This window comes from Anser anser (assembly GCF_964211835.1).
Source record: "Anser anser genome assembly, chromosome: 3".
In the NCBI taxonomy this organism is placed as follows: Eukaryota; Metazoa; Chordata; class Aves; order Anseriformes; family Anatidae; genus Anser; species Anser anser.
The window spans coordinates 55,414,820-55,426,447 of NC_139722.1; the positions used below are offsets into that span (position 1 = coordinate 55,414,820).

The 11,628-nt window shown below is 39.1% G+C and overlaps 1 long non-coding RNA gene across 4 annotated transcripts; it reads left to right on the forward strand.

Annotated features, from left to right (window-relative positions):
* The first annotated feature begins 209 nt into the window (after nt 1-209).
* LOC310897241 lies at nt 210-11,358 on the forward strand. 4 transcript variants are annotated; one of them, XR_014582156.1, is made up of 6 exons: nt 210-303; nt 1,883-2,029; nt 7,506-7,613; nt 8,503-8,646; nt 8,980-9,043; nt 9,408-11,358. It is a non-coding gene; the product is annotated as an uncharacterized lncRNA (long non-coding RNA). The 4 variants fall into 4 exon arrangements; XR_014582157.1 differs by having other exon boundaries at nt 8,516-8,646; XR_014582158.1 differs by lacking the exon at nt 210-303 and adding an exon at nt 371-607.
* Nucleotides 11,359-11,628: the final 270 nt, after the last annotated feature.

The following is an 11,628-nucleotide window of genomic DNA, read 5'->3' on the forward strand; positions in this document are numbered from 1 at the left end:
CCATAGAAGGAGGACTAAGACCAGGTTCTCTACAGTCATTACTATTCAGCCTGCTGCAGCTGTGCCCCCCCTGGAATTTTAAACAGAGCCACTGCAGTGGCTCATTGGGAACAAGTGAAGCTGTTCCAAGTGCTGATTACTGCAGCAGAGCCTGAGCAAATTAATTAATAATTAGGTGTGAAATTAATGTACACCTTCTGTTTTCCCTAGTACTTTTCACATGCTGCTAATTTGCTTCTGCACCACCAAGGGACAAAGTAGATTTAAACAACATATGTGGGAATGAGCTAAAACTCTCCCCAGGTAAACCTTGTTACATTTGTTAGCTTTTTTACTATTGTTTAGAGCTTTTTCTTAACTCTTTAAAATGTCTGATTTCTTAAATCTTAAATATTTTAGTACCTCTTTAAATGAGGCTTAATTTGTTGATAAGAAGGAGAAAGTGATATTTTGTCTCTAAGTGATATTAAATTACATTATAGAGAGATATGGTGTATTATTTCATTATATCTTATCCTGTTTATTTGCATTTTAAATATATTGTTTGAAGGTGCTTATGTAGGATTACTATCAGAAAATGGTGCAAGTTGGTGTTAGGCCTGCAGAGGTATGTATAATGTAGCAATGTGTTGTTGGAGGGGTTTTATATGTTTCTGTATGCTAAACAGGTTTTATACAGAGTGTTTTGCAAATCTTTCTTATGCAAAATACATGAATGAATCTAAGCAGACCTGGCACCCTCCATATGAGCACCCAGTTATAGGCTGCACCAAAATGCAATATAAATATTACAGGCATTTTAGTGAAATAATAGCTCTGACTCTCACCTGCAATATAGGGTGTAGAAAAATCTCTTGGAAATCTAAAGTGACGTAAACTGAAGTTTGCATCTTGTTCCTCTTAAAAGCTGAGGGTAGGGACTTCTTGATCTAACTGGCTGTCTCTGGTCCCTTTACTATGTGTATGGCTAGAGCTGTGTATACCCAATTTTTATGTCACTGCTCACCCTGTTAACTCAGACTGCGACTTTAGCTTTATTGATCTTTTGGATCTCTCCAGGCTACTAGAGAGAGATGATGATACTTGTAGCACAAGGGAAATTTATGTAAGTGTGGAAACTTCCATAAGAATGAGTAGAAATATGTTTCTAGTATGGCTGGAGTTTAAAGAGCTTTTTCCCCTTTCATAGAACAGAAGAGAATAGGAAATCCTTCTTTCATAAACAGAGATTTCACTTCAGTTCCAGGCTCATGAGTACCATTTTGGCAAGCTAGGAACATCAGAAGAATAAATGACTTTTGACACACTCTAGCGGTCTTTGAAGTAGCTCGTTTATAATGCAGATAACTGCCTGAACTGTTCTTACTGTGTATACTAAGCAAATAGTATGAGTGAAATCGAGCTAACCAGTCTTGTTCAGATTAGCCTTATTGTCAGCTTGTTAGCAGAGGGACTTTCATGATTCCCAAGCTTGTTTGCGTTAGTGATGTACCAAAAGGTAACACTTTACTTATTTTAGGTGCTATTTACCATCAAAAGACCTAGGAATAATCCGCAAGGTAAATACTTAGGCTACTTGTAAACTATGTTAATAAACTATTCCAGCACTTTAGGTTTACAAAGGGTAGTATTTGCATATAAATCCAAAGAACAGTTTACGTAAAGATTTTTAAAAGTCTGATTCATCAAAAATAACTTACAATAATATGTTAGGATTAAATAAAATCTAAACATTAGGGCTGGACTTAAGTGGCTTTATTATACTTTTAAATTTCTGGCAATGTTTCCATTGTCCTAACAAACTGATTTTCTATTTTTTCCTTTTATTTTTTTTCTGCTGTTTTCCTACTTGACTAAATGTTTGTGCTGCACTGGCTGGCAGGGGAAGGCAGGCAAAACCCTTCCACTCCAGTTGCTGCTGGTGAAAACCCTGTACGTCACCTGCCACATGGAAGATGAGTCCTGCCCTAATGAAGGACTGTACCCTCACCAGGCATTACAGAGTTGGTTTGTGACTTGCCACATGCCAGTAAGACATATTTTAAAGCTATCTCTTGTGCATTATAAGGAAGATCTTGATACACTCTTAGGTTAAAACATTATTAACACAAGTTCCATCTCAGAAATATGCCAATGAATGCATTGCTGCAGGCAACACCTTCAGCAGAGCAGATGAAAGGTTTTGGGTTGTTGAGTCTTTTATTGTATTTCTTTTTAGTTTTGGGGGTGTTTTTAGTGAGTGGAATAGTCATTCTTACTGTTAAGGACACTGTAACTACAGGGTAGTCTTGACTTTTTCTTAAGGATTTCTAAACTTGGTAAGTATGGACAGTTTCAGAGAGGTATATGTTCTGCTGAAGGAAACTTTTTAAGGTTTGTCTCAGCTGCAGGTAATCAGCCTCAGACTTTTTGCTAGTCTTGTAAAATGGGTAGGTTAAGCTATTCTCTGAAATTAATTTATCAAATGACCTGTAGAGAACATGAGTAGGAAGAGAAAGCTGAGGTACAATAGATTATTTTTAGATACACTACTTCCCTTGTATATCCTTCAGTTTGGACATGTAGTCTAGAGTCGCTTTTGTTCCACGAGCTGAAGAAGCTACAGAGTCAGTCTAACTGCTTATTCTGTTGTTCCACTTACGCTGCTAGATTATTGTTGATGTCAACAGATTTCTAATGTGGATGTTGTGTTACTTCCCATTTCTTTTCATAATTCCTTTTGAAGGTCATCCATTCTACTTCATCCATTCTGGTGGAATCTCTTGAGTAATACAGGCCTATTTATTCCATGCCCATTTTTAATCATCTTTTCTGATTATGAGTCTTTTGCTGTAACCACAAGGTCTTTTTCTGAGCAAAAACCTTCTCTTCTGTGTAAACTTGTAAACATACTCAGGTATACCTATGGCTGTAGGAAGAATAGCTTTTAATTATAATAATATTTCCTGATTTCATCAAACTTTCTCATACAAAAAGGAGTTGGGAGATCTAGGCCTGTGTAGCTTGGAGAAGAGAAGACTGAGAGGGGATCTTATAGAATCATAGAATATCCCAAGTTGGAAGAGACCCATAAGGATCATCAAGTCCAACTCCTGGCACCACACAGGTCTGCCCGAAAGTTTAGACCATGTGACTGAGTGCACAGTCCAATCGCTTCTTAAATTCAGACAGGCTTGGTGCAGTGACTACTTCACTGGGGAGCCTGTTCCAGTGTGCAACCACCCTCTCAGTGAAGAACCTCTTCCTGATGTCCAGCCTAAACTTCCCCTGCCTCAGTTTCACACCGTTCCCATGGGTCCTGTCACTGGTGATAACGGAGAATAGGTCCCCTGCCTCTCCACTCCCCCTCGTGAGGAAGTTGTAGACTGTGATGAGGTCTCCCCTCAGCCTCCTCTTCTCCAGGCTGAACAGGCCCAGTGACCTCAGCTGCTCCTCATACCTCTTCCCCTCTAGGCCCTTCACCATCTTCGTCACCCTCCTCTGGACACTATCAATGTGTATAAATATCTGAAGTGAGGGTGTCAAGAGGATTGGGCCAGACTCTTTTCAGTGGTGCCCAGCAACAGGACAAGAGGCAACAGGCACTACCTGAAACAGAGGAAGGCCCAGCTGAATATGAGAGGGCACTTCTTTACTGTGGGGGTAACAGAGCACTGGAACAGGTTGCCCAGAGAGGCTGTGGAGTCTCCTTCTCTGGAGACATTCAGACCCCACCTGGATGCCATCCCGTGCAGCGTGCTGTAGGTGGGCCTGCTTGGCAGGGGGGTTGGACCGGATGATCTCCAGAGGTCCCTTCCAACCTCAGCCATTCTGTGTGATTCCGTGTAACTAACAAAAAAGCTGGCTTTCATTAATAACTCAGGTCCCTTTTGTTTTTCACACCTTCTGGTGAATATATTTGCTTGCTGAAGGGAAGGAAATTTTTCCCTTTTTTTAAGCTTTGTCTCTCATCTACCAGTAGGCCAGTAGATACATGCATCTGGGAAAAAATAAATAAATAAATAAACCTCTCTATCCCAGTGAATATGAAAAATAATTTTTACTGAACTTACTGGAAATGCTTGTAGTCCATGGTTGCTCTGTGTCTTCAGTTGTCCAGTGTGTCCAAGGGCCTGTGACATGTGGTATGTGATTTTTTTCAGTGGCAGATTCAGTTTCAGACTTCTGTCTCTGCTTATATAAGGCACAAGCCCCATGCCAGGGAACAATATTAAAATCTCTGAAACAACAGGATGATATCGATGTGTGACATGCTTCAGATTTTCATTTCCACCACTTGAAGTTGGTGGGGCATGTCGAGGCACACAAAGCTGCTGCTTTTAGATGGGACCTTCTCAAGTGTTTGCTTGTCTTCTGTTTCACTGCTTATGGTAAATCTACACTGGGCACACACCACTTGCCATTCACTCATTTCTTTTACTGATCAGAGCATCGAGAATCTTTGGGAATAAGCTGCACTTTGTTCTTCATCTTCTAATGAATTGAAGGCAGAAGTAACTCAGGGAATCTCTGCTCTCCTGTGTCCTTTTGAATCAGTACTGAAAAGATGTTGCCTTTCCTGCAGTGCATTTTCTTCGTGTGCTTATTTAGTCCTTACACCTTTTCTTAGGAAAAGCAAAGCCATGAACTCTGCTCAGCTGATACAAATGCAGTTCTTTGTGTGCTCAGAACAGTCTTCTCTAAGGCAGGGAACCTTAGAGAAAGTATTAAAGTACCTTCCCTGGATAACATCCAGAGCTGCTTTCAAACAGATTGCTAGGGCAAAAGCCAGACATATATCTCATTTTGACACCTAGCAGTTAGTGCTTTCAATGCTTGAATAAGAGAAAGAACCAAATGTCATTATCTGCTGAAAAAGATCAAACCTGAGAGTGTAACTTTCATCTCCATTTATTTTGTCATATACATTTCCTGATCTTTCCAATCTGTATGTAGTTCACAGAAGATTTGGGTTCTTAACAACCCTGAAGTTCACAATATTTCAGTATACACTACTATAGTAGTAAAACACAAGACATTGCATTTTATGTCTGTAATTTTTTTATTTTTTTTTCCCCTCAGTATCAGCCTATTTCTGTTCACCACCAAAGCAAATCTGTTCCTCTTTGTCTCTTCTGCTGTACAGTTTCACTTGATTTTTGTCGTAGGAATAGGAGAGCAGGGTGGATTCCTAAGGTACCTGGATTATTTTAAATCCCTGCAGCTCTTACCTGAGCTTCATGGAAGTTCTGCCAGGATCTTCTTTCCTTTTCCTTGACCCAGCCTCTTACAGTCCCTCTTCCCTTCTAATGTAGGTCAAGGGTCTGGAGCACCTCTCCTATGAGGAGAAGCTGAGAGAGCTGGGGCTGTTTAGCCTGGAGAAGAGAAGGCTCAGGGGGATCTCATAGACGAATATCAATATGTGAAATGAGGGTGCAAAGAAGACAGAGCCAGGCTCTTTTCAGTGTTGCCCACTGCCAGGCAAGGGGCGATGGGCGTAAACTGGAATGCAGGAAGTGCCAACTGAATATCAAGAAGTACTTCTTTACTGTGAGGGTGAGTGAGCACTAGCACAGTTTACCCAGTGAGGTTGTGGAGTCTCCCTTCTTGGAAATCTTCAAAAGCCACCTGGATGTGTTCCTAGGCAACCTGCTCTGGGTGGCTATGCTTGAGCAGGTGGTTGGACCAGATGACCTCCAACCATTCTGTGATTTCCTATCAGTTTGGAAAAGAGCCCCAGCATGTATCATTACATTATACATGTCTCAAAGAAGAAAGCCCCAAAGCTGCTATTATAAGGCTTGCCTAGTCTTCTCCCTTACATTTTCCTTCTTCCAAGCATTTTCCCAATGTTAGGCGTAGAAAGGTCAGCCCCTTGTCCTCTGAACTTTCCTGAACTTTGGGTGCTAGCCTTAAGTTCACTTCATTACGAGAGGACGTCAGAGTGTATTTAAGTCAGTGGAAAGAGTCCTGATGATTTGGGAGGTTCGGATAAAGGCCATCATACCATAGGACTGGTGCCGCTGCATAGGATTTGTTTCTGTGCACGATAGTAACCTCATCCAGCAAGTCAGAGGAATGCTCACCCTAATTTCCCTGTACATTTGTGTGCTGTTATAGGTAGTGTCAGCTAGAGTTACAGCGAAGAGCTGTTTCTTGTCTTGTATCTTGAGCTTTATGAAAACTAATTGCCTTCTCAGTGATGGTAATATCAAGAATTTTTGCTCCTTTTTCACGAAGTTTATATATTTAGTGCAGCAGCCAACCAATTCATACAGTCCATCTATAAATTTACAGTGCTGCATTACACACCAAATATTTCCTGGCTGTGCAACTTCCTTTAATTTTCATCAGGAAAAGCAGAAAACATTCATTCTCAATTTTTACTGATGTTTAGCCATTTTTTTCCAGCATTACTTTATCCATGTTTTTTTTTGTTGTTGTTTTTTTTTTTTAAAAAATATCTGTGGCTATGGTTACATTACACCTTAGTCAAACTTTTCCTAAGCTTGACGTATTTAGGACTTTTAATTCTAGTTTATGATTAGTCCTAGCCTTCTGACCATTTCTGTTGCTCCTCTCTGAACCTCTTCTTCATTCAGTGATGTTTTTCTGCTTATTGAAGTGAATTTAAAAACTTTCAATCTCTTAGCCGAGTTACCCTATTCAAACTTCATCACTTGACAGATAAATTGACGCAGCAAGATGAACATCTGACATTTATGTTTTTAATGAACCATTCAAGAAATTACTGTGCAAAGCTTGGAGTTTCTTCTTGCCACATGTAACTGTGTGCACCTGGGTATTCATGAGTTCTTGGCTTAACTATCACAAGAAGATTTTTTCCTCTGTAAACCTGTCTTGCCAGTTACTTTTGACCCTGCAATGCAATTTTAAAATTTTACAAGGCTTTCAAACTAAATCAGAACAGTCTCTGGGGTCTTTTATTTCTTCCTAATAATTAGAATTGCGTATGTTTTTAAATCCTTATGTGTGTCACATGCTGGATTTGAGCTTTAAAGTTATGTTGAATTAATACAGTACAAACTTTAGGTAAGCAGGTCCACAGATGATGTTTTTGTTGTTGATATTTACAATCCTTTCCTCTCATTTTATTAAGATTTCTCAACTTGATTTTTTTTTCTATTGTATATCTGCCAACTTATATGTTCAAAGCAATTTAGATTAGGAAAAAAATATATCATCCCTCATCAAGGAGAAAAGGGGTGACTGTAACAATGATAATTTTGCTACTTTAGACAGCCAGAAGTCACACTGTCAAAAAATCATACTGTGCAGCAGAAAAGCTGTTTGTTCAGTGATGACTGTGAATTGGAGCCAGGAGAGAAGACAATATCACTCGTGTCAAAACCAAACCCTCAAATAATTTATCACATCTAGTTTATAGTCCAAGAGAATTTAAAATAAGGATAAGACAAACAAAATGATTAAACATTGTGGAGAGATCTCTCCTTTCTCATTCAGGTAAGAAAATGGTGAATTGCCCCTCTGCTTCTTAATTTCAGGCTTGGAGGGGATTCCTGCAGGTCTTCTTTTAAGACACACTCAGACATCTATCATTTGAAGCTGAGACAAGACACAGGACAGCCTTTGCTGTTGTTGCCATACACCAAGTAAGGAAGTAACACTATGAAGCCTCATGGAAAGGAAAACACTAGAACACTTGCTCCTTCATTTCTATCTAGGTTTCTGTGTGTGTGCATTGAGCCTTCTCTTTTGTTCTCACGAGTAGAATCTGCTGATGTGATGCTCTCTGGGGAATGCTGTGTGTTAATAACAAGACTGAGTGGATGTTTTCTTAATCAAAGATGCACATCCAAATGTTGGTGAGAACCTAAGTATAGCTTGGATCAGATTGCCAGTCTAAGAACTGATTCCTTAGTCTTTCTGTCACCCTGACGTCCTGTTACTGCTTTCATTTTTTTAGCAATTCTAATTCTGAATTTGAATTCTGATTTTTCTTTGATGTATCTTTTTGCAGTATCCCCAAGCTTTCCGTGATAGCTTGACAAGAATAGTGTGTACAAAATGCAGAGCTAGATATTGCCTTGTGAAAGTAGAGGAAAGTGTTTGTTTTTTTGTTTGTTTTTTTTTTTTTTGTTTGTTTGTTTGTTTTTTGTCTTTTGTTTTTTTTTTTCCTTCCTCTTCAGCAATCTGCCTTTCTTAATTTAGGGCAAATTCATTCTGAAATTCCTTTGAGAGTAATGAGCCTAATTAGCAGCCTCTCATTATGTTACTGTTTTGTTTTTGTTTTTTGGTCGGTTGCTTGCTTTGTGTTTTTTGTTTGTTTTTGTTCATTTGTTCATTTTTGTATTTAATCTGCTTATCGATATCCCTGCTGGATATCTTTTCAGCAATAGCCTTGGGTTTGGAAATCACTCTGAGAACCAATATTTGAAGAAAGGGTCCCTACTAAATCCGAGGCTTTAAAAACTGGGAAGCTAAATTACCATCTTCCTTGAAGTCCAAATATTCTGACAATATGTGTGTGGTGGTCTGCAGCAGTGTTTTATAGGTGAAAAGAAGACAGCACTGAAGTGTACAAGGGAGATGATAAAAATCGTTTCAAGGCCATGAAAGCCAGAAGGTGTTCAAATACAAAGCATCCTGAATAATCAGAACAGGTGGTTTACCCACAGGCAGAAGGTAAAGGAATGCAGGATTTTTGCCTCTCTCTCTCTCTCTCTCTCTCTCTCTCTCTATTTATTTTTGTTAAAACTCTCTTCTTGAAAAATGATTAACATTACATGAAAAAAATGTGGAGCAATGGAGATTTGAATTGAACGGAAAATAAGAAGTTATTTTGTGGGGTTAAAAACAAGTATATTCTCTGGAAGTGTCTGTTGTGATTGTACTCACTTGGTGCTCCTGATTTTTTTTTTTTTTTTTACTTTTTTTTGGGGGGGGGAGGTCATATTAATTTTAAATAAAATGCTGTAAAACAGCATCTTTTGCAACTATGTCCATTTTGTTTCAAAGGTGGTTGAGCAAAAGTATCTCTGGAGACCACATCATTGAATTTGGCTCAATTATGTTATTCTAGGTATGGAAGTTAACCTGTTGTCTCACGTTGTCTTATGAAAATCCTGGTGGACTTTAAAAACAGTCTTCATTTGGCTTAGTGAACGCAGTGGTAAATATGGTGCTGAAGCACATTCTCATTTGTGTTGGCTAATGGCACAGTTAAAAAATAACCTTTGGAAACATATTTTAGAGTGATAATTAGTTACTCTCCTTTTCCTATATTGAAACTGAAATCTTTCCATCTCCAGAGTATTAGGATCTGCCCACCTTTATCCCTAAAAGGACAGAAAGTGAAGTGGGGATGATCTTAGCTTTTTAACACTTTCCATTAATAACATTCATGCAGGTCTTTCTGACACATTTTGTTTTCATATTATTTGCAGGAGGATTTTGACAGGAAAATCATGCTTAAAGAAATATTCCTTCTTTGTCCTGTTAAATTCTGGCTGGCTTCTACTGAGATATAAATGCTTGATATTGCCATTTCCTTTCTTTCATCCATGCACCACAAGAAAAAATTATGGCAGCAAGCTGAAACATTCATGAACCACGAAGCTATATGGCTCAGCTGACTCAGAAGCCAAAACAGAAAACAGTTTCTCTTTCCAATGCAACCTGTGTATGATGCCAAAATACTCTGTTAAGACAGTAGAATGACATCTACTCCAAATCTGCTGCAGGACCCACCAAGATCCATGTATGATGCAGATAGAGAGGAGGAGAGAAAAAAAATCTATGTTCTTAATTATCTCCCAGGCCCTCGGATGGGTAGACCAGATAATTAGCATCCCTATTTTCATCACATGAATATGTATGGGGATGAAGAAGGGAACAAAGGCATGGCAAAATCAGTTTGGGCAGTGAAACATAACTTAGAAGTGTCTCAGAACTTAGCAGCTACCCATCTGTTGTATATCCCTCCCTTTTACTGTTGGTAGGAAACTCGGTCATTCACCCGAACTGCATTGCCCCAGGTGCTGTCTAAACACGAAACAGAAAGACAGGCCCTGGCCTGGTTTACAATCACAGCATACAAATAACAGGAGCAAACAAGAAGCCATATACATTAAAAAAATATAGATATAGACCTGAGTTGAAATTTGGAAATATCACATAAGCATTTCCTGTAAAACTGCCTTTCAGACATCTCAGTAGATATTTATGTATACTAGGATTGGGCATATACCCTAAACACAGGCTTAATATACAAGGACATGTTAAAGGTAAAATTTCTTTTTCATATTTAATATTTCAAGCCATAAATCAGATTTGCTTATCATGGTTAAAAATATGCAAACAAATGTATATGTACAATTCTAATAATAAATGAAACTAAAAGCATTCTTTTGATAATGAACTAATTTTAATGAACTATGCTCATCATTGTCTTTTGTGGGTGGGGAAAAAAAAAAAAAGAAAAAAAAAGGCTTCCCCCAGATCCCTCAGATCTATGTACAGATTTCAGCAGCTTTGGTGAGATATTATAGCCCAAGCCTTAAATTCCATTGTCAGGCAATGGGAGAAAGAGATCATGAAAGCAGTGGAATTTAATGAATTGGATTCCCAAAGACATCAAATTAAAATGCAGTTGAGTGATTAACTAAATGCTGTATCCACTCATAAGTTTTCCAATTCATCTAGTAAAGTAAGAGGAAATGTAAGACAATGTATTTTATGGAGAAGATGAAATGATCTGTGAACATAATAGTCTCCAGGACACTGATCCCTGGAAAAATCATGGAGTGAGTCCCCCTGGAACACATTTCTGGGCACATGAAGGAGCAGGAAGTGACTGGCAACAACTAGGATGGATTTACCTTTTTTTTTTTTTTTTTTTTATAAAATTTTGTCTGACCAACCTGATTGCCTTCTATCTTAAAATGGCTAATTTTGTGGAACAGGTGAGAGCAAAGGATGCCATTTACCATGATTTAGCAAGGCTTCCAGCACTATCTCCTACAATAATGTATCTAAGCTGAGGTATTACAGTGCGAGTGAGTGGACAACTAGATGGGTAAAAAGCTGGTTGGGTGGCCGGTCTTGGACAGTAGTTAATGGATCATACTTATCTGCAGGCTGGTAACAGTGGATTACTGCCAGGATCTACCTGGGGACCCATTCTATTTATCATCACTGCTAACAGCCTGGAGGAGATGATGGACAACACTCCCACCAAGTTTGCAGCACCCCCCAGTACCTACAGGGAGTTGGTTAAGAGGGAGTGAGGCTTTTCAAAGTGGTGAAAGCTGTGAGGATGAGCAACAAGGGTCATCAGCTAAACCAACCAAGAGAGTTTCAGAATGTATATGGGGAGAAACTTCCTCCCTGAGGGGTTAGCTGTCCAGAAAAGTTGTGCCAGCTCCATCCTCGGTGTTTCCAGCCCCGGCCCCACACAGCCCTGAGCAGCCCAGCCTGGTATCAGTGCTGGGCCTAGGCCAGGGACATCCTGAGTGTCTGTCCAACCTCTGCTGTTTGTGACTCTGTGCTTCTGTAGCTTTTCTTGAGATTTTTGATAAAATGGGTGTAGTCCTGAACTGCATAAAAGATGTTAGAGACCACAAATCTTTATTTATTTATTTATTTATTTTCCTTGGCCAGGGTATG